Raw genomic sequence first — 24,207 nt, 5'->3', positions numbered from 1 at the left:
TTCTCAGCTCCATTGGCTTTTCTGGGCAACCAGCAAGATAAACCTACCGGGCAGTTACACTAATAAAAGAGAAACACAAATGGTAAGCAAGCTTGAAAAGAAACGTAAGTCTGTGTATTTCTTTTGAAAAAACACAAAAGGAGGAGGAATAAGACAGGCAATGCACTGTCCTAAATATTTTCATGATTTTCCTGCCTCCCCCATATTCTTCTTATCCCAACAACTGCTCCCCAGAAACCTTCAACTTAAACACGGTCCTGCCAGAACTGGGTTTGTCCTTCTCTTTACATTTTCCTCTCACCTGCCCCACACCCCTTCCAAATCTAATCTGTTCTTTCACTTCCAGATCATTGAGGATTTTCCATTTAAAAATTTAAAAAATTCATAAAGGGGAGGATAACTGGTCATCCACATTCAAACTGCTGGAATTAACTACTCTTAACATAGGTACATATTTTTCTTCCAAATTACTGTTAAGCTATTGTCTTTAAAAAAAATTATACATGCTAAGCATAGATCATACTAACAGTAGAGAAGATGTAAACATATGTAAAATTTTTGATCACCTTTAGTTCAAAAATAATTTCTCATAACGTTTGGACAACACTGGAGTAAAGGTCTTGTGGTATGTCTACAGAGACAGGAATGTATATTTTAGCTAGACTATCCCCCCCCCAGGCCCCCAAAAAGAAAAAGAAGAAAAAATAATAAGGATATATATACCTGAAAAAATAATAAAATAATAAAGATGCATATATGTATGCTTTTACAAAATTTAGCTTAGACTCTATTTTTATTTTACAAATATCCCATTTAATAGTGCATGAACTTAACTGCAGACAAAGAGACGGAAACACAAATGAAGGAATTCCTGAACTCCCAATCACATTTAGAGAGACATTTTTCTAAAGGAATCCTCTAAGGGTAAACATACACTAAATTAAGTAGAAGACATTAAGATTTGGAGTGGTTTTCTTATGCAATTTTACAACCAGTTTAGTAAGGTGTGAGTTGACTATGGTACAACGCATCCATTTCAAGTTTGGTGACGTGTCTATTACTCTAAAAGGTCCTCTCGTGCCCTTTGCAGTCAGTCCCGCCCTCTGCCTGACCCCAGCAATCAATGATGTAGTTTCTGTCACTATACAGGTTAGTTTTGCCTGTTCCAGAAATTCACTTTGATGGCGCCTCACAGAATGCTCTTTTCGTCACTCGCCATAATGTTTTTGAGATTATCCACGCTATCTCATCTTTCCGCAATGTGTCCCATTTTATTGCTGGGTAGTTCGGGTAGCTGGGGTAGATCGCAGCCCTTTCTGCCTACAGGTGAGACTGCGGTTCCGACCTGCAGGCCTCGGTGAACGTGAGCAAGGGCACCTGGGCTCCGGGAGAGCCCTCCCGTTCCCCTACAGAAAGCAAGCCTGTTGTGTCTACAACCGAACGGGAACACTGCCTTCATCCCAGAGAACAGCACCAAAGGCCCTGCTTTCATCCCAGAGAACAGCACCCGACTGCGTAGAGTTTCTACCTGGCTCTATGAGGTGAGAACACGTTCCCCGCTAGCACAGAAATCCCACAAACTCCTGTGGGGGCTGCGGTTAGAAGCAGAGGCTGTGTGAAGGGTGACTGGGGACCACGAAAAAACACGAAGGTTTCCACAGAGCGTGAGAACTCAAGAGACTGGAGACCATGAAGCAATCTGCAAAACGCAGCCCCACGTAGAAAGGGAAGAGAAGAGCCCTGCGGTCACTTAGCTTGTGTTAAACAAGCTCACGGCGGCGGAAAGAACGGTAACACGGTACTTTCTGTTACCCATTACTGCGACTATGAAGAGAACGTTTAACACGCCACCCAAACCACGAACTCGTATAAATAAAAAGTAGCCCTTTGCGTCAAGTCTATTTTTCCACTAGAAAAGTGCAGGGGAAAGCGCGAACGCAGTCCCCCACTACCACAAATTATGCAGTCGAGTTTCCCACATTTGGGGAAATCGCAGGGGTCAGCACATCCGGAGTGCAATGGATAAGCCTCGCCCTGGGAAAACCACCTTCGTGATCATGGTATCTCCCCTGCCAGGTAAGTATGAGTTTCAGTACCTCCGCCCTGCCACAGCTCCACACGCCTCACCCTTTACACGCACGGTCACTTGCCCCGTGCACCCTCGAGCTCTCCTGGCCCTGGCACACAGCTGGGACTCTCAGGTCCGACTAGCGGTCCTGAACCCGCTCCTACAGCACGGGAACTCCTTCGTGACGAAGCAGCCGGTGGCGAAGCGGCAGCCCCTGCGCTGCCTCATCTACATAGAAGTCGCCCTCTCCGTGATGTCACCGACAGCGCGTTCCCAGTCCCCGTCTGCTTTTCCGCCCCATCGTGCGCCAGCTCAGCCGAACAACCTGCCGCCACAGCCTGCGGGGACAGTGACGTCTGCCTCTCCTTTCCCTCCCTTCCCCGTCCCTGGTCTTCCCCAAAGAAGCGGGCGTTTCTGTTGTAGTTTTTTTGTTTTTGGTTTGGCGCCGAGTCTCGCTCTGTCGCCCAGGCTGGAATGCAGTCGTATGATCTCGGCTCCCTGCAACCTCCGCCTCCCGGGTTGAAGCGATTCTCCTGCCGAAGGCTTCCGCGTAGCCGGGATTTCAGGCGCATGCCACCAAGCCCGGCTAATTTTTGTATTTTTAGTAGAGACCGGGTTTCACCTTGATGGCCAGGCTGATCTCGCACTCCTGACCTGAGGTAATCCGCTGGCCTCAGCCTCCCAAAGTGCTGGGATTACAGGCCTGAGCCATCACGCCCGCCCAGAAGCCGGTTCTTAAGACTGTGTTGCCGAGGACCTCTTTGGCAGACAGCTGGAACCTGTCCACCCTTCTTCAAATAATGGCTTGTAATGCGCAGACTAAAACATGTAGGATTACACAGGAAACTGGTTCTCTTCACATCGTTATCCTTGTGATGTAGCATTCTACTTGAAATTACAAGTCGTTCAATATCAGAGAGAAACCAGATCTATGAAACCAGAGAGGCTGCTCAGATGACTGCAAACCAGCCATCCTTACTTGTTTTACCACTAGCACTGTTATAAAGACGGTGGTCCAATTTCATGAATCGTGTAGGGTTTTTTCAAATACAGCAATGTACAAATATGCTGCCAGCAGAGCACACTGGACTCAGGCATGGTGCTGGAGTGTGTCATCTCTTCCACAGCCTTCTCTAGACCTTAGTGCTTACCTCATGTTAGCACTTTATGCTCTGCAAAGACAGAAACAAAGTGGTCCAAATTTGGGGGGAAAATATATATATATATATATATCCCGGCCCGCGGGATCGTCGAAGCAGGCCCTGGAGGAGGGAGTGGGAATTTGGGGGACAAGAGACACGAGAAACGGAGACAAGACAGTGCTCTGATCAAGTCTCCTTTAATGCCGGTAATGCAGTGCCTTATATACACTTGGAGGGGAAGGGGTTGGGCCAGAGGCGGAGATGATCTCATCGCAGAGGGCGTGACCAAGTAGGTATTGGTTTCTCTGGTCCAACGTCATGTTGCACCTGCGCTGTCAGTTGGTAATTTTCCCGGCACGGAATGGTGCCTGTGCTACAAAGTAACAATTTTCGCAGCCGCGGGGGAAAAACAAGTGAAGAAGAAGCAGGAAGAGCGCCATCTATTATGAGGTATTGATACAAAAGAGAAACAACAAATCTAGGGAGGAGGTAGAAGGTGGAAAGGAATAGAGCTCGGGCGTTTAATCATTAATTATTATTTGCTATGGCCGGGGCGCGCAGCTCCGGACATATATATACACACACATATATATATTTGGGGGAAATTTTATTTGAGGTGCTTAACAGATTACTGTTAATCTGTAGAATACAACCCCAAACTCTGACAATACTCCACAGACTTCAAATCTATCAGGCAAGTTTTTCCTGTCCTTTGCTTTCATATAAACTGAATCATAAAGTGTGTAGTGGGTTTTGGGGGAGTATAACTGCCCAATGGGTTCACGTTGCCTGCTGCCTAGACAGAACCAATTTATCTAGACAGGGGAATTGCAATAAAGAAAGTCATTTACCCAGAGCCGGCTGTGTGGGAGACCAGAGTTTTATCATTACTCAAATCAGTCTTCCTGAGCATTCTGGGACCAGAGTTTTTAAGGATAGTTTGGTGATTGGGGGCCAGTGAGTTGGTAGTTCTGATTGGTCAGGTCGGAGATGAACTCAGAGGTGTTGACCAGGCTGATCTCGGACTCCTGGCCTCAGGTGACCCACTCGCCTTGGCCTCCCAAAGTGCTGGGATTACAGGCATGAGCCACCGCGCCCAGGTTCCACCCATTTTTAAATAAAGATAAGATTGTCTTTGAAAATATGTATCATCTAAAGTGATGCGATTGTCCAGTACAACCTTAGCCAGTGAATAAATAGCTTTGTGTTGAGCTGTGAAAGAGGCTACAGTTTCATCGGCAATATTTGTTTCTTTCTTTTGTCTTTCTTTTTTTTTTTTTTTTTTTAAAACCAGTCTTGCTGTGTTGCCTAGGCTAGAGTGCAGCGGTGCAGTCTTGGCTCAATCCAGCCTCCACTTCCCTCGCTCAAGCAATCCTCCCACCTCAGCCTCCCGAGTAGCTGGGACTACAGACATGCACCACTATGCCTGGCTAATTTTGTTTTTGTTTGTTTGTTTGTTTGGTTTGTTTGCTGAAAGACAGGGTCTCGCTATCTTGCTCAGGATGGTCCCAGATTCCTGAGCTCAAGCAATCCTCCCACCCGAGCCTCTCAAAGTGCTGGGATTACAAGCATAGGCCACCACGCCTGGACTCTTTATTTTTCTTTCAGAGAGAAGGAGTGACTCTGTCACCCAGGCTGGAGTGTAGTGTCACCATCATAGCTCACTGCAGCCTGGAACTCCTGGGTTTAAGTGATCCTTCCACCTCAGCCTCTGAATCACTAGGATTATAGGCCAGAGCCACCATGTTCAATTTTTATCAGCAATGTTACCTAAGGTAAAAGAAGGATTTCTAACCATGGGAGGCAACATCCCATCAAAGTAAAAGGTCTGTGCTCCCCCAAAAATGTTTGGAGCTATCTTCTTAATGGCCAGGCAGTGGACATGCCTAGTGAAAAGTTTGAGGATACTCTTCCAATATTTTTTTTTTTTTTTTTTTGAGATGGAGCCTCTCTCTGTCTCCTAAGTTGACGTGCAGCAGCATGACTTTGGCTCACTGCAACCTCTACCTCCCAGGTTCAAGTGATCCTCCTACCTCAGCCTCCTGAGTAGCTGGGAGTACATGTGAACACCACCATACCCAGCTAATTTTTACATTTTTAGTAGAGACAGGGTTTCACAATGTTGGCCAGGCTGGTCTCATACCCCTGACCTCAGGTGATCCACCCGCCTTGGCCTCCCCACTCATGCAGTGTTGGGTTTCTTCAGAGGTATATATGTATAGGCATGACCAAATATCCTAAAAGACATTGCACTTCATCATTCCATGTCTTTAGATATTTAAGGGCCATGGATGGTGATCTCCTCCAGAGACAAAATAAATGCTGGTCAGAACAGGTAAGTGTAGTATAATTTGTCTACATCAGCTTTCAGCATTTAAACCATGGGTCACACATGTTAGAGCAAGAGGGCAGGTTGCATCCTGATAGCAGGAGGGAGTGTTTTTGTCTTAGCTTTCCAATAGCATCATGGTGTTCACCACTGTCATTTCAGAGTGAGGAAGCAATTTTTTGTTTGGTTGATGTCTCCGATTTTTTTTTTTTTTTTTTTTTCCTTGCAGCTGGGGTCTCACTGTTGCCCAGGCTGGAGTGCTGTGGCAACATCACAGCCCAGTACAGTCTTGACCTCTTGACCTTCAGGGCTCAATGAATCATTCTACCTCAGCTTCCCAAGTGCTGGAGTTACAGGCACACACCACCACACCCAGCTTATTAATTTACTTTCTGAGACAGGGTCTCACTCTTTTGCCCAGTCTGGAGTGCAGTAGTGTCATCAGGATTCACTGCAGGCTCGAACTCCTGGGCTCTAGTCATCCTCTCACCTCATACTCCTGAGTAACTGGGACTACAGTTGGGTGCCACCATGCCCGGCTAATTTTTGTATATTTTGTAGAGACATTGTTTCACCATTTTGCCCAGGAAGCTAGTCTCAAACTTCTGGGCTCAAGTGATCCTCCTGCCTCGACCTCCCAAAGTGCTGGGATTACAGGCAGTTATTTTGACAGTACAATTATGATGATTTAAACTGGACGTGGGGCCGGAAGGTTAGGAAGAGTCAGACGGATTTGATAAACAGGTTTTGCTTGCTGTGATCCCGAGTTGCATCATGAGTGCAATCAAGGGGAGTACTGGTGAAATTTAGCACAGGATGTACCAATGGTCATTATGGCCAAAAGTGGTTGCTAGTTTAAGGTGGCAAACCCAGCACCTTGTCAAATTTCCCACAGTGGCAATGGTTTGTGAGATTCTGATCAGAAAATTATCCCTCCCTGCTGTAATCAAATTAATTAGGGACAGTAAAACAACAATCTGATCACAGGCATTTTGCTATGTGTGTAAGTATATATACATACACATACACGCAATAGGACTAGTGTGTCATATCTTTAGAGAATATGCATATAGTGTGATTTCACCAAAACCACCAAGAGAGGACCCCTACAATTTAAAGGAGCCCTAACGGTGTACATATTCCAGTCAACAGAAAAAGAGACCAACCCTTTCAGTTGCAGTAAGCACTGGAATTGTGAATAACTGGTTATACAGCCCAGTATCTTGGGTGGAAGTGGGCTACAACAGATGTCAGCTACTTGACATCTTGGTCAGGGATATTGCAAGTCACCTTTAAGTGAAAACCTCCACTGACAGATGTCCACTCTGGAGAGCTGCCTTTCAGACACGAGAAACATGAATCTGTGTGTCAACGCCCTTATGTTTACTGCCACAGAGATTGGGCAATAATACCTGATGTGAGCCAGGTGCCGTGGCCCACACCTCTGGTCCCAGCTACTTGGGAGACTCAGGAAGGAAGATGGCTTGACCCCAGGAGTGAAAGGCTACAGTGAGTCATAATTGCCCCACTGTATTCAGGCCTGGGCAACAGAGGGAGACCCCATCTCAAAAAGAAAGATAAAGAAAGAAAAAGAAAGAAAGAAGGAAAAAAAGAAAGAAAGAAAGAAAGAGAGAGAAAGAGAGAGAGAGGGAGGGAGGGAGGGAGGGAGGGAGGGAGGGAAGGAAGGAAGGAAGGAAGGAAGGAAGGAAGGAAGGAAGGAAGGAAGGAAGGAAAGAAGGAAGGAAAGAAAGAAAGGAAAACATTAATATTAATAATATATATTTGGTGCCCTCCAGTGGGCTTGGAGGGAATATTTTATTTGATGTTTCCAGTAAACAACATCTCCAGATTATAGGCCACAATTTTTGATATTTTCATCTCCCAGCAGCTCATTATGAAAGGCATCCTTTATTAATTCGGAGCTCTTGGTAAGGAGTCTTGTGAGACCTTAGCAATGACAGAGAATGTTACCTTTAAGAAGTACAGTACAGGTTCATAAGCCCCTTCATCTAACCACTGCATGGGTCTTCCTCTTCTAATTTCGAAGGTAGAGAGTGAAAGTTTTCCAGAAACAGTGGGGGATCTTTGGCCAGGGAAGGTTAAAAACTTCTGTTAGTTTTGTTGATTGGGTTTTTATTGTATCATTATTGAGTTGCACCAGTCCAGAGGATTAGGGGTGATAGGCACAATGGAAATGTTGGGACATAGGCCAAACGTTGCAAATGGATCCAACTACCTGCCTGATACAGTGTGTTCCTCGGTTGCTATGGAGATCAGATGGCACTCCCCATGAGGAATGATTTTTTTCTCATCACAGCCTGCCTGCTGCTTGGGCTGTGGCTCATCGGCATGGAAATGATTTACCCCAGTGAGAGCATATGCAAATTACCACCAGAAGGAATCTGTGATCCTGAGATGGAGACAGCTGGGTAAAGTCTAACTGCTATGTCTCGAAGAGTCCTAAAGGTACAATGTCCCTGTGACATGTGAAGGGGTTTTCCAGGATTACGTTTGGGCCAGAACAGACGGTACAGCAAGAATAAACCTTTTGCACAATCGTAGTCAATGGTTTTCAATACACTGCTTTCCCCATGCTATCATTTTGTCTGAATTCCAACAAGTCAGCTTATGAACTACTTTAAAAAGGGTAATTGAATTTAAGGGGTGGATCAGAGTATCATTGGGCCCATACCATACGCCTGTTTCTGGAAAAACCTTGTTCCCTTTATCTTTCCAAAGAAAATAAAATATTGACTCAAAATAAATAAATTTTAAAAAGAAACAGGGCCGACCATGGTGGCTCCTGCCAGTAATCTCAGCACAGCACTTTGGGAGGCCGAAGCAGGAGGATCACTTGAGCTCAGGAGTTGGAGACCAGCCTAGGCAATTTAGTGAGACCACATTTCTACAGAATTATTATTTTTCTTAATAGCCACATATGATGGTGCATACCTGTAGTCTCAGCTACTTGGAAGGCTAAGGTGGGAGGATCGCAGGAGCCCAGGAGGTTCAGGCTGCAGTGAACTGTGATTGTGCCACTGCACTGCAGCCTGGGCAACAGAGAAAGACCTTGTCTCAAAAAAGAAAAGAAAAGAAAATGTCTTAGACGTTTCGCTGTCCATCATATGCAACAGAATATCTATGTGTAATGTCCACCATGTCCTTCCGTTGTACCCTCCCCTTAGTTAAGCCAGGAAGGCACCTGTCCCCTTATTAGAATATCATGGGCTCATGGCCAGCACAGTGGCTCACACCTGAAATCCCAGCAATGTGGGAGACTGAGGCAAATAGATCTCTTGAGCTCCGGAGTTGGAGACCAACCTGGGCAACACAGCAAGGCCCTATCTCTACAAAAAAAAAAAAAAAAAAAAAAGCTGAATGTGGTGGTGCACGTCTGTAGATCCAGCTACTCTGGCGGCTGAGGTGAGAGGATCACTAGAGCCCAGGGGGTGGAGGCTGCAGTGAACTGACATCACACCACTGTCCTCCATCCTGGGTGACAGAGTGAGACCTAGTCTAAAAAATGTGGGGGAAGGGGGAGAAAGTTTGTTGTGCCAGCGAGTAAATGAAGAAAGAGACAGTATTAGAGTTGAGAAGTAAATTGGAATATGAATTGGTACCTCTCCCGCAGAAGATAAATTTGCTGAAAGTGCTGAAGTTAGAGGCATTACATAAGACCTGTTGCAGTTGCTCGTGCCTGTAAATCCTGGCACTTTGCAAGGCCGCGGAGCTGCTTGAGCCCAGGAGTTTGGAGACCAGCCTGCGCAACATGGTGAAACCCCTTCTCTACAAAACATATGAAAATTAGCAGGGCATAATGGCCCACGCCTGTAGTGCCAGCTACTGGGAAGGCTGAGAGATGGGAGGATCGCTTGAGCCTGAGAAGTCAAGACTACAGTGAGACGCGATCGGGCCACTGCACTCCAGCCTGAGAGACAGAATGAGACCCTGTCACAAAAACTAAAAGTAAACATTAAAAAGCCTGTAATATAGCAGTGGCACATCCAGTTCTCTACGCTACTATAGAACTATCTGTGGTCAAAGGTATGTGTGGTGCAAGAATGACGATTTCAGGATTCTCTGAAATCCTAAAACCATGAAGCCAACTTCATTTCAAACACATTTTGGAAAGGGTTAAATAAATCATGCACAAACTGACAGATAAGAAATGCTGTTTTCAAAAATGATGGAGAGGATTATTATGATGATGAATGATTCCATTTTCTATCCATATCATTGATAGAGCAATCAGTAAATCCAGCACATCTAGGGGATAGGACATCTCTCTAGGCCTCCTATTAAAAATGAAAAAATTGAGGCTGGCATATAACCCATCCAAGCCTATAAGGGGCAGCATGAGGATTTTATTGGCACCAAAAGTGACTCGTTTGGTCTCTGTTTCTTATACACAGGCACAAGACAGCATGACATTTCAGGAGATGCTCTGTCTGAATGGATCTGTGAGGCGGGGATGTGGGGGGTCCGGAGAGTGGCCCTTGACAGGGATCTCTGTTAACTGTGCCTAGAATCCTGGGAAGATAAAACCCTCCCTGCAGTGGGCATTCCCGGCTGGCCTGGAACCACCAACCTTTAGGATTTAGGACTACGGGAAGAAAAAGGGCAGATTCTCTAGTGATGGATAATACACGAACGGGGGAGATTCTCTAGTGATCGATAATACACGAACGGGGGAGATTCTCTAGTGATCGATAATACACGAATGCTTTAAAAGCGGGAGCAAGCGTCCCTGGGTGGGCTCGAACCACCAACCTTTCGGTTAACAGCCGAACGCGCTATCCGATTGCGCCACAGAGACAGGAACTGCTTATTCTACTGTGCATTATGGGAAGGACACCTTTAACAAACTGCCCCTATCCCTTCCAGCCTCAGGGCCCGCCTGGCAAGACGATAGAGCAAGGCCTTGGAAAACCCAAGCGATCAGAGCAGTGAATCGCGCTGGTCTCGCTGGACACCTGCGCGGGACATTCTGGAGCCAGAAGGACAGCCGAATGGCTTTCGCCCGCCCTGCCCTTCGCCTGCTTCAGAAGCCCCCGGAAACTCCCAGGTCCGCGACCCGGGCCCGAGCAGCCTGGGGGCCCCAAGGCAAGCTGAACGCCCAGTGGGCTCCCGGAATGGCTCTTCCCGTTCTCTGCACCGCCCTCACCCAGTGAGGGAGCCTGTGCCCACCCGGCCCAGTCGCTTTCGGGGCCGCTGCGGAGCTGCCGCTGCCATCTTCCGATCCTGTGTTCCGCACGGGGGCTCCACCAGGGCAGGGATGGGGGTGAGGGTGGCTCGTGGATCCCCCTCGCGGGGAGCAGGGTCTGGCACTCACCAGGGCGCATGATTAGGACTTGTTGAATGACTCCATCGTCGCCTTTATCTTTTAGTCCTTTGAAGAGGCTTGAGAATGGAAATCATGAGAGATTTTTCCATGGGGAAGTTCTTTTTACAAAGCGTTTATTCAGGTTGATTTCTCGGTACCTTGCGGGGCGGGCAACGGGCGGGGCCTCCAGTGCACCTTCTACGCGGTGGAGAATAAATAGAGAATCTTAGCTGGGCGGTGGTCGGGCGGTGGTGGGTGGTGGGGTGGGAGGGCGGGAGCGGGGGAAAGGAAAAGCAAAAGCAGGGAAAGAAGCCGGGGAGCGGTGGAACAGACATGCAGATCTCCTGAAAGGCTCGTGGGGAAGCACAGGCGGGATCTTCCGGAGGTGAGAATTGCTTTTTTTTTGTAGCAGAATGGGGAGGAATTGAGGGGAAAATGGAGATGGAACCTGAAGGAGCCCGAAACGAGAGAATCTGTAGCTCCCCAAGAATAAAATCTTCCAGAAAAATTAGACTGAAAACTAGGCGTCTGGGACACCTGAAATCCTTGGAGCAGTAGCATTATCATGACCCTCTGTGTTCCTTTTGGCAAAAGGACTTGCTTCCATTGTTTGTTTGTTCAATTGTTGTGTTTGTTTAATAAATAAAACCCTTTTCATGTATCTTTGAAATTATGTTGTTTCCATTACTTTATGATTACAAACAATGCTGCGGTCGTCATTGTTGTACATTTCTCATTGGCCACTGGTGTATTTTATAGGGTAGAGGCCTGGAGAGCAGTTGTTCCAGCATAGTGATTACATGGTTTTTTATATCATTCCATTTTCTTTCCTTTTTTGGCTTATTAGCTATAATTCTTTATTTTATTATATCAGTGATAGCTTTAAGGTTTCTAGAATACATATTTACCAGTTTGCCCTCAAGTGACATTATACCTCCTCTTCTGGCCTTTATGCTAGTGTTGTCATGTATTTTGATTTTAGACGTGTTCTAAACCCCAACATCTAAGTACATACATAGCGATTTCCAGGCGTCTCCATTTCTTTGTGTAGGTTCAGATTTCCGTCTGATATCCTTATCCTTAGGCCTGGAGTACTCCTTTAACGTTTGTTGTAGTGTGGGTCGGTGAATGCTTTCATTTATTTGTATGTCTTTATTTTTATTTGTATTTTTTTAAGATGGAGTCTCACTCTGTCATCCAGGCTGGAGTACGGTGGCATGATCTGGGCTCACTGCAACTTCCATCTCCTGGATACAAGTGATTCTCATGCCTCAGCCTCCCGAGTAGCTGGGATTACAGGCATGTGCCACCACGCCTGGCTAATTTTTGTATTTTTAGTAGAGACAAAGTTTTGCCATGTTGGCCAGGCTGGTCTCCAACTCCCTGACCTCAAGTGATCCGCCCGCCTCGGCTTCCCAAAGTGCTGGGATACACGCGTGAGCCACCGCACCTGGCCTCATTTTTTGTATGTCTTTAAATGTCCTTATTTCAGTCACATTTTTGGAAGATTTTTCATTGTGGCTTAGAATTCCAGAATAACTTTTTTTCTCTCTCTCACTACTTTAATATGTTGCCACTTTGATGCCTTGTCATATCATCTTTTCTGTTTTTGTAAAACTGGCATAAAGGAGGCTTCCTGTACTTGCTATATAATTTTTGGAATGTGTATTTAAATTTTAAAAACTTTTATTATACTTTAAGTTCTGGGATACATGTGCAGAACGTCCAGGTTTGTTACATAGGTATACACATGCCATGGTGGTTTGCTGCACCCATCAACCCGTCATCTACATTAGGTATTTCTCCTAATGCTATCCTTCCCTTTGCCCCCCACCCTGCTACAGGCCCCAGTGTGTGATGTTCCCCTCCTTGTGTCCATGTGTTCTAATTTTTCAACTTCCACTTATGAGTGACAACCTGCAGTGTTTGGTTTTTTATTCCTGTTAGTTTGCTGAGAATGATGGTTTCCAGCTTCATCCATGTCCCTTCGAAGGACATGAATTCTTTCTTTTTTCTGGCTGCATAGTATTTCATGCTGTATATGTGCCACGTTTTCTTTATCCAGTCTATCATTGATGGGCCTTTGGGTTGGTTCCAAGTCTTTGCTATTGTGAATAGTGCATGTGTGCATGTGTCTTTATAGTAGAATGATTTATAATCCTTTGGGTATACACCCAGTAATGGGATTGCTGGGTCAAATGGTATTTCTGATTCTAGATCCTTGAGAAATTGCCATACTGTCTTCCACAATAGTTGAACTAAATTAAAAATATGAAAATGGGCTGGGTGAGGCTGGGTGATTACATGCCTGTAATCTGAGCACTTTGGGTGGGGGAGGTGGGACGATTGATTGAGGCCCAGAGTTAGAGACCAGCCTGAATAAGATGGCAAGACTCTCTCTCTCTCTCTCTCTCTCTGTGTGTGTATATATAATATATATACTATATATAATATAATATACATAACTATATGTAATATATATACACACACACTCCCTCTATGTGTATGTATACACACACGCAGATATAGATACATCCATCATGAAAGTCCTAGATTCATCTTAAGTTCCACTGAAAGTGCAATTAAAGTAAAATGTGCCCACCCTGAGGGCCAACCCTACCTCCTGACATGTAAGTTGTGTTTGTGAGACATTCTCAATAGCATTTGCTTTCCCTAGCATAGTGGTTTTCATGTTTTCCTCACACCTGAATGTCCTCAGTGCAAAACCTGTCAGAATTCACTTCCTTTGCTGTTCTTCTTTGAGAACCCTCCAGGGTTTTGTTTACTTATTTATTTTATACCTTTTAAAAGCATAGAGACAAAGACTGGCGAGTGGCACATATTACTACATTAGTCTGAGTTCTCCAGAGAAAGAAAACAAGCAGGATACACACACACACACACACACACACACACACACACACACAGACAGAGAGAGAGAGAGAGGGGTTTACATTGGCTCATGTGATTATGGAAGCAGAGAAGTCCAAGGTCTACACTGAGTAAGCTCTAGACCCAGGAGAGTCTAATGTAGTTCTCTACCAAGTCGGAGGCCCAAGGCAGAAGACTGATGTCCCGGCTCAAAGACAGTGGAGCAGAAAGACTTCTTTCTAGCCTTTCATTCTATTCAAGCCTTCTGTGGGTTGGATGAGGCCCACTCACACTGGGGAGAGCAATCCGCTTTACGCAGTTTACCAATTCAAATGTCAATCTCATCCAGAAACACTCTCAGAAACACAGTGAGAAATATTGTTTAACCAAATATCTGGGTACCCCATGGACCATTCAAACTGACAGAAAAATTAATCTTCACAAATACTCTCAATAAAAGTGACTAATAAATTTAGCATCATGTCCTGCCTGTTTATCCCACGACAATTAATGTATTCCAGCATAACATTGTCTTCCTTTCTCTTATAGTAGCAACATGTGAGAGTTTCATTGAAAGTAAGGTTGCCCAGGCACGGTGGCTCACCCCTGTAAACCTACACTTTGGGAGGCCGAGGTGGGCAGATCACCTGAGCTCAGTAGTTTGAGACCAGCCTGGATAACATGGTGAAACCCCATTTCTACCAAAAATACAAAAAATTAGTTGGGCATGGTGGTGCGCACCTGTAATCCCAGCTACTCGGGAGGTTGAGGCAGGAGAATTGCTTGAACCGGGAGGTGGAGGTTGCAGTGAGCCAAGATCCCACCATTGCACTCCAGCCTGGGCAACAGGAGTGAAACTCCATTTCAAAAAAATAAAAATAAATAAATAAAGTGAGGTTAATTTTGACCTTATGGAGTCTCTCCCCAACTCTTACATACCATTGCCACTTGTGGATTGTCATTTTTGTCATGGCTTTTATGTAAAAAATATATCAATAAGCTATATGAAGTGCTAATATAAGTTTGAGTTTCATCCTGACTCCATAAGCCACTTTCCATTTTGATAAAGCCTGGAAATATTCGTGTCCATCTCCTTGAATATGGGTAATGGATACCTATTGTGGGGCCCACTCTCAATCTCATGGTTTTCTTTATTTTCATTCAAGTCTCAATAGATATGCCTGGGCTGCCTGAAAGCCACTGAAAATGGCCCGTGGCCTTCTGCATCTAACAGAGTCAACTAAAATCTAAGCCATGTAATGGGGGGATGGAAAGTGAGAAGAACCAAACTCAGCACACAAGGACTCAGTCTAAATCTCTGGGCTAAGAGACGACCAGACTATCATGGCTTCTCGGACACAAGGCTTTGTCTGGAGGATGACTGTAGGCTCCCGTGACAATGCCTACCCCAGAAAGCTTGAGGCTGCCAGGGGACCTTACTTTAGTTCTAGCCAATACCTGCTGATGATGGTAGATTCGGGATCTCCCTTTCTTATGGCACTTACTAAGAAGGGAATCCTTCCTGCATCCCTTTGAGATGTGTGTGTATCTCCTAGGGACTCCAGTGTGTCTTTCCCTAGGATCTGAAAGTCTTACTCCTTTGAGCTGTAGTTCTCAGGAAGGACTGAGCGTCTGTCTTCCAGTTTCTGTGGGAGGTTAGAATCCCATCTTCTAATATTGCCAGCTGGCAGACACAGCTGGCCTGATGAGGCAGAAGTTTACACTGAGCAACCTTTTGTAATGTTTCACTTGTGCCTTGCCCCCTGCCCTCTCTCTCTCCTCCCTCTCCCCCTATAATGCCATCACCTCTGCACAAATGGGAACACAGCTCAGCCAGATTCTCTACTGTCAGTAGTTAGTGAATAAAATCCGTTTTCTGTACTTTAACTAATGTCTGGCTTTATCTTTGGCAAAATAAGTGGAGTGATCATTTTTGGTGTCAAGGCAGCTACAAAGAGAGGCACAGACATGACAGGAGGGTCACTTGACCCTTCTCATTTCATAGGCATCTATTCCCGCCTGGTGTTTATAAGCCTGACACTTGGCTGGGCTTCCCTGGGGTATCTCTCCATGGCTCTGTGGCAAGACTTGAAAAGGCTGGTGATAACACTTGGTGTCCCCATAGCCACCTTCAAAAATGTCATTAAATGCTTGCAAGAAAATGAAGGGAAACATAGAAAACCTGATTTTGAAAGTCATTGCCTCTCCTTCTTCCTCATTCAGAGTGTGTATGATATTGCTGTGTGACATTGGTTGGACTGCAGTTTAGCACAACACCTTTTCTAATATTTGGCAGTTTCTTACAGAGTTAAGTCTACCCTATAGGAAAGCAAATTGACTTTCATTCATTACCCATGAAAAATGAACACATACATCCAACAAGACTTCTACAAGAAATGCTCATAGAAACCTTATTTTTATACTAGGGAAAAACTGGGTACAACACAAGTCCTCATCAACAGAAAAATTTAATATCTACTGTTACATAGTCATAAAATGACCTCATGCACAGCAAACAAAAACGAGCAAAACAAAAATTTTTTTAAAAAGCAGGGAAAACATGAAAAAACACAGTAACATGGGTAAAACCCTCCAAACACCATGCTTAGCAAAAGATGTCTATAAAATATCTTTTGAATGTCAAAAACAAATTTATTTTAATGTACCTGTCTGATATTCCTGTGTAATTCCATTTACAGGAAGCATCAGGACTCAACAGTGGTTCCCTCTTTGAGATATTTTGATGGAAAACTTCCTGGGTTGATGGAAATGTACTATAGCTTGGTCTGGTTGATACTTAAAATGGTCTATACATTTATTAAATTTCACGGTACACTTTTTACATTTACATTTTTAATATAAAAATAATGTTAATTATTTTTAAACTGCTGAAATCTTAAAATAAATACTTCTTTTAGTATTGATTTTACCCTGAGATATATTTTTTACTTTTATACATACTGTAAAATCTGTACAATAAAGTTTGGAGTAAATTAGAACTTTTTACTCTTCCTACACAATGCTAGAAGTTGGAACATCTTAATTCCATTTACCTTCCTTGTGATTTTCAAGTTACTGTCATTAATTTTATGGCAACATATATTTTAAGTCACATGGATATCACTATGATAGTTGGATTAGTAAAATGTACTATTTGACTGAGCGACGCATTTAACCTACGCATTGCTCTGTGTTCCTTCATTCTCTTTCCACATTCCCCGGGGATCATTTCACATTTTTGCGTTTCCCTTAGTTAGCATGTGCTGCTTCTCCAGAAAGATCTGCACTTCACCTCCACTTGAAAGATCTGTAGTCTTGGGTTAGGGGCCAGCAGTCAGTTGAAAATGATAGTATTTTAGAACTCTGTGGTGTCTTACTTTTTCACTGCTGTGAATTTAGCACCTGACCTTTGGACACAATAGGAATTTCCCCTCTGGGCACTGCTCTGGTTTTCCCATGTGCCTTGGGCATTCAGCAGTGTCCTGATGACATGCCTGGGTGTGCTTTGTTTGTCCTTATGCTGCTTGGAGTTCATAGCTCCTCTTGCACATGTGGCTTGATGCCTCGTTGGGTTTGTTTCTCATAATTGTCCATAGGTAAGAACTACTTCCTTTCAGTATTGCTTCTGTCCCATTTTCTGTCTCCTCCAGCTTCCAGGACTTTAGTGACGTATTATGTTAAGTGTTTATGACATAACTCACATATATATATTCTCATATATATATATGCACTCGTTTCTTAGTTTTCCTTCCTGCTAGCTCTCTATGCTTGTCTAGAAAGTCTCCGGTTACTTATCAGGCTAGTAATCCCTCTTCACACGGATCCAAACTGCCATTACACCAATCTATTGACTTTTTAAAATAATAACTATTGCATTTTATTACTAACTTTAATAGATTTTCTTTCCAATTATAAGTATTTATTATATCTCTATGTTATTTCTACCATGACCATATTTTATTTCTATGATTTCCATTTTATTTCAAAATAGATTATTATTTTCCGGTGAAAAATTTTACCATCTCTTCCATTTTTTTGAACATCTAAATCATATTTTAATGTTACTATCTGATAACCTCGATATATCCGTCATCTGTGAGAAACCTATTGTTTCCTGTTTTGGGTTTGTTTTCTCTTGCCTCTGCTACTTTATATGCCTAGAATATTGTGGTTGAATGATGGGTCTTTGTGTGAAAAATTATGAAAGGACTGAGTCATGTTCTGTCTCTCTGAAGATTAATTTCCCTCTGCCCCTGGCAGGCCGCAGAGGGGCGGATCACCCCAACCTGGTCTCTGTCTACGCTGATCTGCAGCTTGTTTTTCCTCTTGGGAAACTCAGCAGCAGGATTTTTCCCTCAGAGAAACATCACATTTAAAGCATATGTAGAAAAATGTGAGTTTTTTTCATAAAAAGTCTTAGTTTTCTTATTGTAAATTTAAACACATGATTATTACTGTTCTTAAGCTAATTGGGCCAGCCTGGGCAACACGGTGAGTCCCTGTAACTATGAAAAATAAAAACATTAGGCAGGCGTGGTGGCATGTGCCTGCAGTCCCAGCTACTCAGGAGGCTGGAGCAGGAGGAGCACTTGAGCCCAGGGATTCAAGGCAGCAGTGAGCTGGATCATGCCATTGCACTCCAGCCTGGGTGAGGAATAGCGACTCTGTCTCTGAAAATTAATAATAATCATATAATAATAATAAGACTATGGGGGCAGTACCTCCTTTATATTGATCAGATACTTAATTTGTCTATACTATTCAGAGGAAGACAAAGTTAGAAAATACTGTGCATTTATACATGAAAAAAATCCATTAAAGTACCAGGCATTCTAAAGCATGTCATAAGTAACATCCTTTAAAGTGGAAACAGAGGCAGTGGTCTCTATCAGTGATGCTTATCAGTGAGGGAAACAAAAGGAATCATTAGGTACCCTTAGATACCTGGAGAGCCCTCACTGCCAAAAATCTCAGTAATTCTGTGATACAATTTTAAGTCTAACAGGTTATTCTCTTTTCCAGAGGATGAAGTTGCCAACCTAAAATAACAACCAAGAGAGGGTGGTTCTCCAAAGAAATGAATGTTTGGGAATAAACAGAGGATTTCAATTCGGGATCCACGCACTGCACTACGGTATGAGGACCCATAGGCGCATCCGGGCAGGCTGAGAAGGGGAACCTTTCACAGCCGAAATGAGGAAGGTCACATAGTTGTTTAGAAACCATTATCCTTGGCCACAAGGAATAATCACAAGGGCGGCATCAATCCGAGGCTGAATAGGCAGTTGCTGGGCAGATGTCCTTGCAGAGAGATTCTTTGAGTAAGGTTGTGGTGGCCTTTGTGCAAAGTTGTGGTTTTCAGAGAGTTCTTGTGATAGTTTTTTGTCATGGGCACGTGTGTGTGAGCACTCCTCCTTTGTGATCTCCTGATTCAATTTTGTTAGGATTTGGCATAAGTGGCTCCATTTTTCATTCTGACAACTGTTACAGGTCATTGCTTTTCTACCATTTTTACTAAGGGCTGGACTTGCTTAAATTACAGGAAATTATGAGGTCTTGATTTGTATAATTATCAGAAGTGCTCATGTTGCTGACTCAGTTGCTTCTTTGGGATGTAATAATTGTCTTTTTTCTCCTTCCTGTACTGTAATTTACACAATCCTTAGAGGAGATTAATTTGATATTTTTCAGCTATGAAAAATCTGAATATGCCCATCAAAGAAAGCCGCCCCTCCATGCTAGGAATTTAGTTTCCTTCCTGTGCCAAGATCCATTTAGGTATAGCACTTTCCTGGAGCCAAGAGTCCTATGAAATGGGGTGTGGCACATTGTGTATTAAGATCATCCTTATTATAGAGATGCCATTCTTTCAGATATTGATAACTACTGTGTCCATAAGACTTTTACCAAACATCAGAAAGACAAAATATGAAAAACTTCTCATTGCTGCAGTCTCAAATGTCAGGAAAGACCAGAATCTTTAGGATAATGGACAATCAAGAAAGACTCGCAGACTAGATTAGCTATCACGTACTGCCAATCAGGGAATCGATCCTTGTCAACCACCACCTAACAGAGATTGTCACCAGAAGTTCACTCCATAACATCAAAACCAGAAACCCACACTGGTGCCACTGATGGCAGAAAATAATAGTGCAAAAATGAGAAAGAAACAGTAAGAGAGAGAGAGAAGACATAGAGGGAGAGAGAGACCTGTACTATAGCCATACTTAGTGGGTAAAAGCCAAAGAGCTCAATTTCTATTCATGATATTCATTAGAAGAACCAAGGGAACAGGAGCTAATAGCTCTGAGGGTTCAGGCCTTCACAAGATGCCTGTAGGGTGAAGGGTTCTGTTGGCTCCAGTGATGTTTCTCAGATAGGCTAATTGTTATGGACATAGCCCCTGAAAAAAATCTATCAAATAATAATACAGGGACAGCTATCTGCATGCTAATTTACCATTGTATAGGAGGGAGAATGGGCATTAGATTGGTTTTGGCAAATAAAAGCAAAACCAAGATTTATGAAGAAAAGAGGAAAGGGGAGAAGAAAAAATCGCCTGGGACCTTTGTGATTTTGCTCCCCTTGTATAAGGGAATTTGACAGAAATCTTTCCAAGAGGTCACTGTGGTGCATCTTCTCCTGACCAGTGTGACTTGGTCATCACAGAAAACAACCACGGATGTTGCAGGACTTTAAAATATCTTAGAAGTTTAGCAGTTCATCCTATGTCACAGAGTATCTGTGTGTGATGTCCACCATGTCCTTCTGTTGTATGACCCCTCGGTTAAGCCAGGAGGGTGCCTCTCCCCTCGTGACCAGCCTGGGCAACACGGCAAAATCCCATCTCTACAAAAAATACAAAAAATAGCCCATCGTGTGGTGCACACCTATAGTCCCAACTCCTTGGGGCGCTGAGGCAAGAAAATCGCTCTGCCTCAGGAGGTCCAGGCTGCAGTGAGCCATGTTTGCACCACTGCACTTCAGTCTGGGTGACCAAGACTGGAATATCATACATCAATGTGTAGAAAGTTTGTTGTGCCGGCAAGTAAATGACAAAAGAGACATTGACGGAATTGGGAAACAAATTGGAATATGATTTGGTACCTCTCCCATGAAAGATTAATTTGCAGAATGTACTCAAATTAGAAGCATTAAATAAATTCTATAATGTAAAAATGGCACATCTTGTTCTCTACACTATAGAAATATCTGCATGAGTGACCGAAGATATGTGTACAAGAATGATGGTGATTGTAGCATCATTTGTAATCCTAAAACCGTGAAACGCACCTCACCTCAAAAACATTTTGAAAAGGGTTAAATAAATCATGCACAAACTGAGGAAGAAAGGCTGTTTTGACGAACAATGGCGAGGATCACCATGAGGATGACTGATTCCACTGGTCACATTACTGATAGAGCAATCAGTAAACCCAGGCACATCCTGGGGATAGGATACTGCTGTAATAGGCCTCCTATTATTAAACATGAAAAACTTGAAGCACAAAATGTCTACCTTACTGACCCAAGCCATGGGAGCAAGGAAGATTTTTACCACACCACAAGCGAGATCCTTTCTAAGGTCTATGGGATTCCTGAGTTTGACAGGTATGACGTGCGGTGGCCCTTGCTAAGCCTCAGACTTAAGGTGGATAGGAAGTGGGGACACGTGTGTCTTGTGATCAATCAGGAGTCGGTTGTCCAATCAACAGAAACAGGTTAAAATAAAAGCCCAGGGCCCGACTCGAACCACCAACCTTTACCGTTAACAGCAGAAGGCTCTGACGAATTGCGCCACAGAAACACGTTCCGTGCCTTCTTCTGGGCGCTATAGGAAGGGTGCACTCACCAAACTCCCCAACCCCTCAATCTTCAGGGCCCTCCCGGCAGGATGACTGTGTAAATTCCAGGTCCTTGGAAAACTGGAGAGATTAGAGCGGTGAATTGTGGTGTTGGACACGCGCGCGTTGGGACATTCTAGAGCACGAAGGACAGCCGTATGGCCTTCGCCCGCCCTGCCCCTCGCCTGCTTCAGAAGCCCCGGAAACGCCCCGGTCCGCGACCCGAGCCCGAGCGGCCGCCTCGGGGACCCAAGGGAAGCAGGACGCCCGGTGGACTCCCGGGATGCCTCTTTGCGCCGCCTTCATCTACTGAGGGAGCCTGTGCCCACCCTGGCCAGTCGCTTTTGAGGCTGCTGCGGAGCTTCCGCTGCCGTCTGCGGATCCTGTGTCCCGCACGGGGGCTCCACCGGGGCAGGGATGGTGGTGAGGGTCTCTTGTGGGTCCCTTCGCGAGAAACAGGGTCTGGCACTCACCAGGGCGCACGACTAGGACTTGAATTAATCCATCGTCGCCTTTAGTTTTTAGTCCTTTGAAGAGCTCTGAAAATAGAAATCAGGAACTGTTTTTCCATGGGGAAGTTTTGTTTTGTTCTGTTTGTGAGACAGGGTCTGATTTGGTCGCCCAGGCTGGAGTGCAGAGGTTCAAACACGGCTCACTGCAACCTTGACCTCCTGGGACAGAGCGATTTTCTTGCCTTAGCCCCCCAAGGAGCTGGGACTACAGGCGTGAGCCACACGACGGGCTAATTTTTGTATTTTTTATAGAGACAGGATTTCGCCGTGTTGCCCAGGCTGGTCACGAAGGGGAAGTAAGTTCTTTTTAAAAAGCGTTTATTCCGATTGATTTCCTGGCATCCCGTGGGGCGGACAACGGGCGAGGCCTCCAGTAAACCTTCTGCCAGGTGGAGCTGCAGGGGCTCAGCTGCGCTGTTTTTGAGTGGGTGCTTGGGGCACCAGGGCGGGAGCGGGGCATGGGGTGGATCTAAGGGGGAACTGCAAGGAGGAGAGCAAGGAAGTCGGTAGAGGCGGGAACCCTGGCGAGGAAACTTCCCAGTAGCTTTGTTCAGCGGGAAGGACCGGATCCTTGAGAGACGAACCTCATCTTTTCTCCTGTAGCAGAGTGGGGAGAAAGGGAGGAAAAATGGAGAGACACCAAGAAAGAAGGAAAATCATGAGGCCTCTTAGGCCGAAGCAGCCCTATATTAAATTTAAAGAAGAAAGCAGGCGGCTTCCTGTGATCGTATATTGGTTAGTACTCTGCATCGTGGCCAAGGGTCAAGTGCGAGTCCAGGCAGTATCCCTCCTGGGGCGTGGCACTCCTCCTTTCCTTTAGACTGCAACCTCTGCCTAGGCTGCGCTCTTTAGCTGCGACTAGAGAGGTTAGAACTTACCCGTGCCTTCGGAGCTCTGTGCAGTGGTGAGAATAGAAGGAACCCCTAACCTGCACGCTGGGGTCCAGTCATCTTGAAGACCCGGCTTTTGCTCCCTCTGTGAGCAAATGTAACACCCAAAAGGTGAGCTGCTCCTTCTCAGTCAGCCTTATTGACACGATATAGCCATACTGTTTTTCTGGTTCAGATATTTCAAACATCGGTTTGGCCTTTTAAGGTCAAATCAGAAACAAGTGAGAGGACATGAGAGTTCGCACTCCAACTGGGAATTTTAAGTAAAGCCTAAATAATACAAGAAAATCTAAACTTAATGTCATTGCCCACCACCCGATTTTTATTTCTGTTTTTATTTATTTGTTTGTTTATTTTTGCTATCAGTAAATGACTGAAATATAATCCACACAGACCAAAGTGTGCCAATCTTAAGTGCACAGCCCAGTGCATTTTGATGAAAGAAACCGTCACCCAGATCAAGTTACAGGACATCATTTTCACCAGCCCAAAAAGTCATTAGAGCCCCTTTACAGTCAGTCCTCACCCCATCCCCACTTAGGCAATCACCATTCTGATTTCTGTCTCCATGGATTACTTTTGCTTCTTCTTGAAATTCACATAAAGGAATATACTGACTTTGCTGGGGTTTTTTTGTTTTGTTTTTTGTTTTTTTTGTTTTGTTTTGTTTTGTTTTAATGCAAAGATGGTTTTGAGATGCGTCCATTTTATGGCATGTATCTCAGCTTTTCGATGTTATTGATGAATACAATACCATTGATGGACAATTGGGATATTTCTACTTTTGACTGTTGTGAATAAAGTTTAGGAATATTGTACTATGGGCCTTTTTATGGACCTGTGCCTTCATTTCTCTTGAGTATAAACCTAGTAATGGAATGGCCGGGTCATGGAGCAGGCGTATTTTTAACTTTATCAGAAACTATCAGACAGTCTTTTAGAATGGTTGCACTATCATATTCTCTTGCCAGCAACAAGGGATATATTTGCTCTGCATTCTTACAGACTAGTGGTTTCTCCTGTCTCTTAAATGTTGGCTATTCTGATGGGCATGTAATGGTGTCTCATGGCATTTTAGATTTGTGTTTTCTGAATGAGTAATGATGCTAAGAATTCTTTCTTTTGACATTTGGACATGAAGAAAGCCTCTTTTGTGAACAAGCACTGTTCAAGTGTTTTGTTCATTTTAAATTGGCTTGACTCTTTCCCCTTGCCCCTTTTTACA

At 44.4% G+C, this 24,207-nt stretch overlaps 1 protein-coding gene, 1 long non-coding RNA gene, 2 other non-coding genes and 1 pseudogene across 4 annotated transcripts in view; 3 read left to right on the top strand and 2 right to left on the bottom strand.

Moving 5' to 3' along the window:
• Positions 1–1,920: 1,920 nt before the first annotated feature.
• Positions 1,921–2,084, bottom strand: LOC123570614 (U1 spliceosomal RNA). The gene has a single exon (XR_006694886.1). It is a non-coding gene; the product is annotated as a U1 spliceosomal RNA (small nuclear RNA).
• Positions 2,085–3,446: 1,362 nt separating this feature from the next.
• Positions 3,447–10,589, top strand: LOC141407308 (uncharacterized). Its single transcript, XR_012415968.1, has 2 exons — positions 3,447–3,660; positions 10,424–10,589. It is a non-coding gene; the product is annotated as an uncharacterized lncRNA (long non-coding RNA).
• On the bottom strand, positions 10,282–10,355 carry TRNAN-GUU (transfer RNA asparagine (anticodon GUU)). Its single transcript has one exon. It is a non-coding gene; the product is annotated as a tRNA-Asn (tRNA).
• Positions 10,590–11,115: 526 nt separating the features above from the next.
• Positions 11,116–24,207, top strand: part of LOC141407307 (myomegalin-like) — a 22,849-nt gene continuing 9,757 nt past the window's right edge. The window contains exon 1 of the mRNA XM_073997757.1: positions 11,116–11,247. The gene's annotated coding sequence lies outside the window, so the exon portion shown is untranslated. The remainder of the gene's footprint in view (positions 11,248–24,207) is intronic.
• Positions 20,237–24,207, top strand: part of LOC141409347 (uncharacterized) — a 7,016-nt pseudogene continuing 3,045 nt past the window's right edge.

The sequence above is a fragment of the Macaca fascicularis genome, chromosome 1 (assembly GCF_037993035.2).
Source record: "Macaca fascicularis isolate 582-1 chromosome 1, T2T-MFA8v1.1".
NCBI lineage: Eukaryota > Metazoa > Chordata > Mammalia > Primates > Cercopithecidae > Macaca > Macaca fascicularis.
This window is presented reverse-complemented; position numbering and strand designations above follow the sequence as displayed.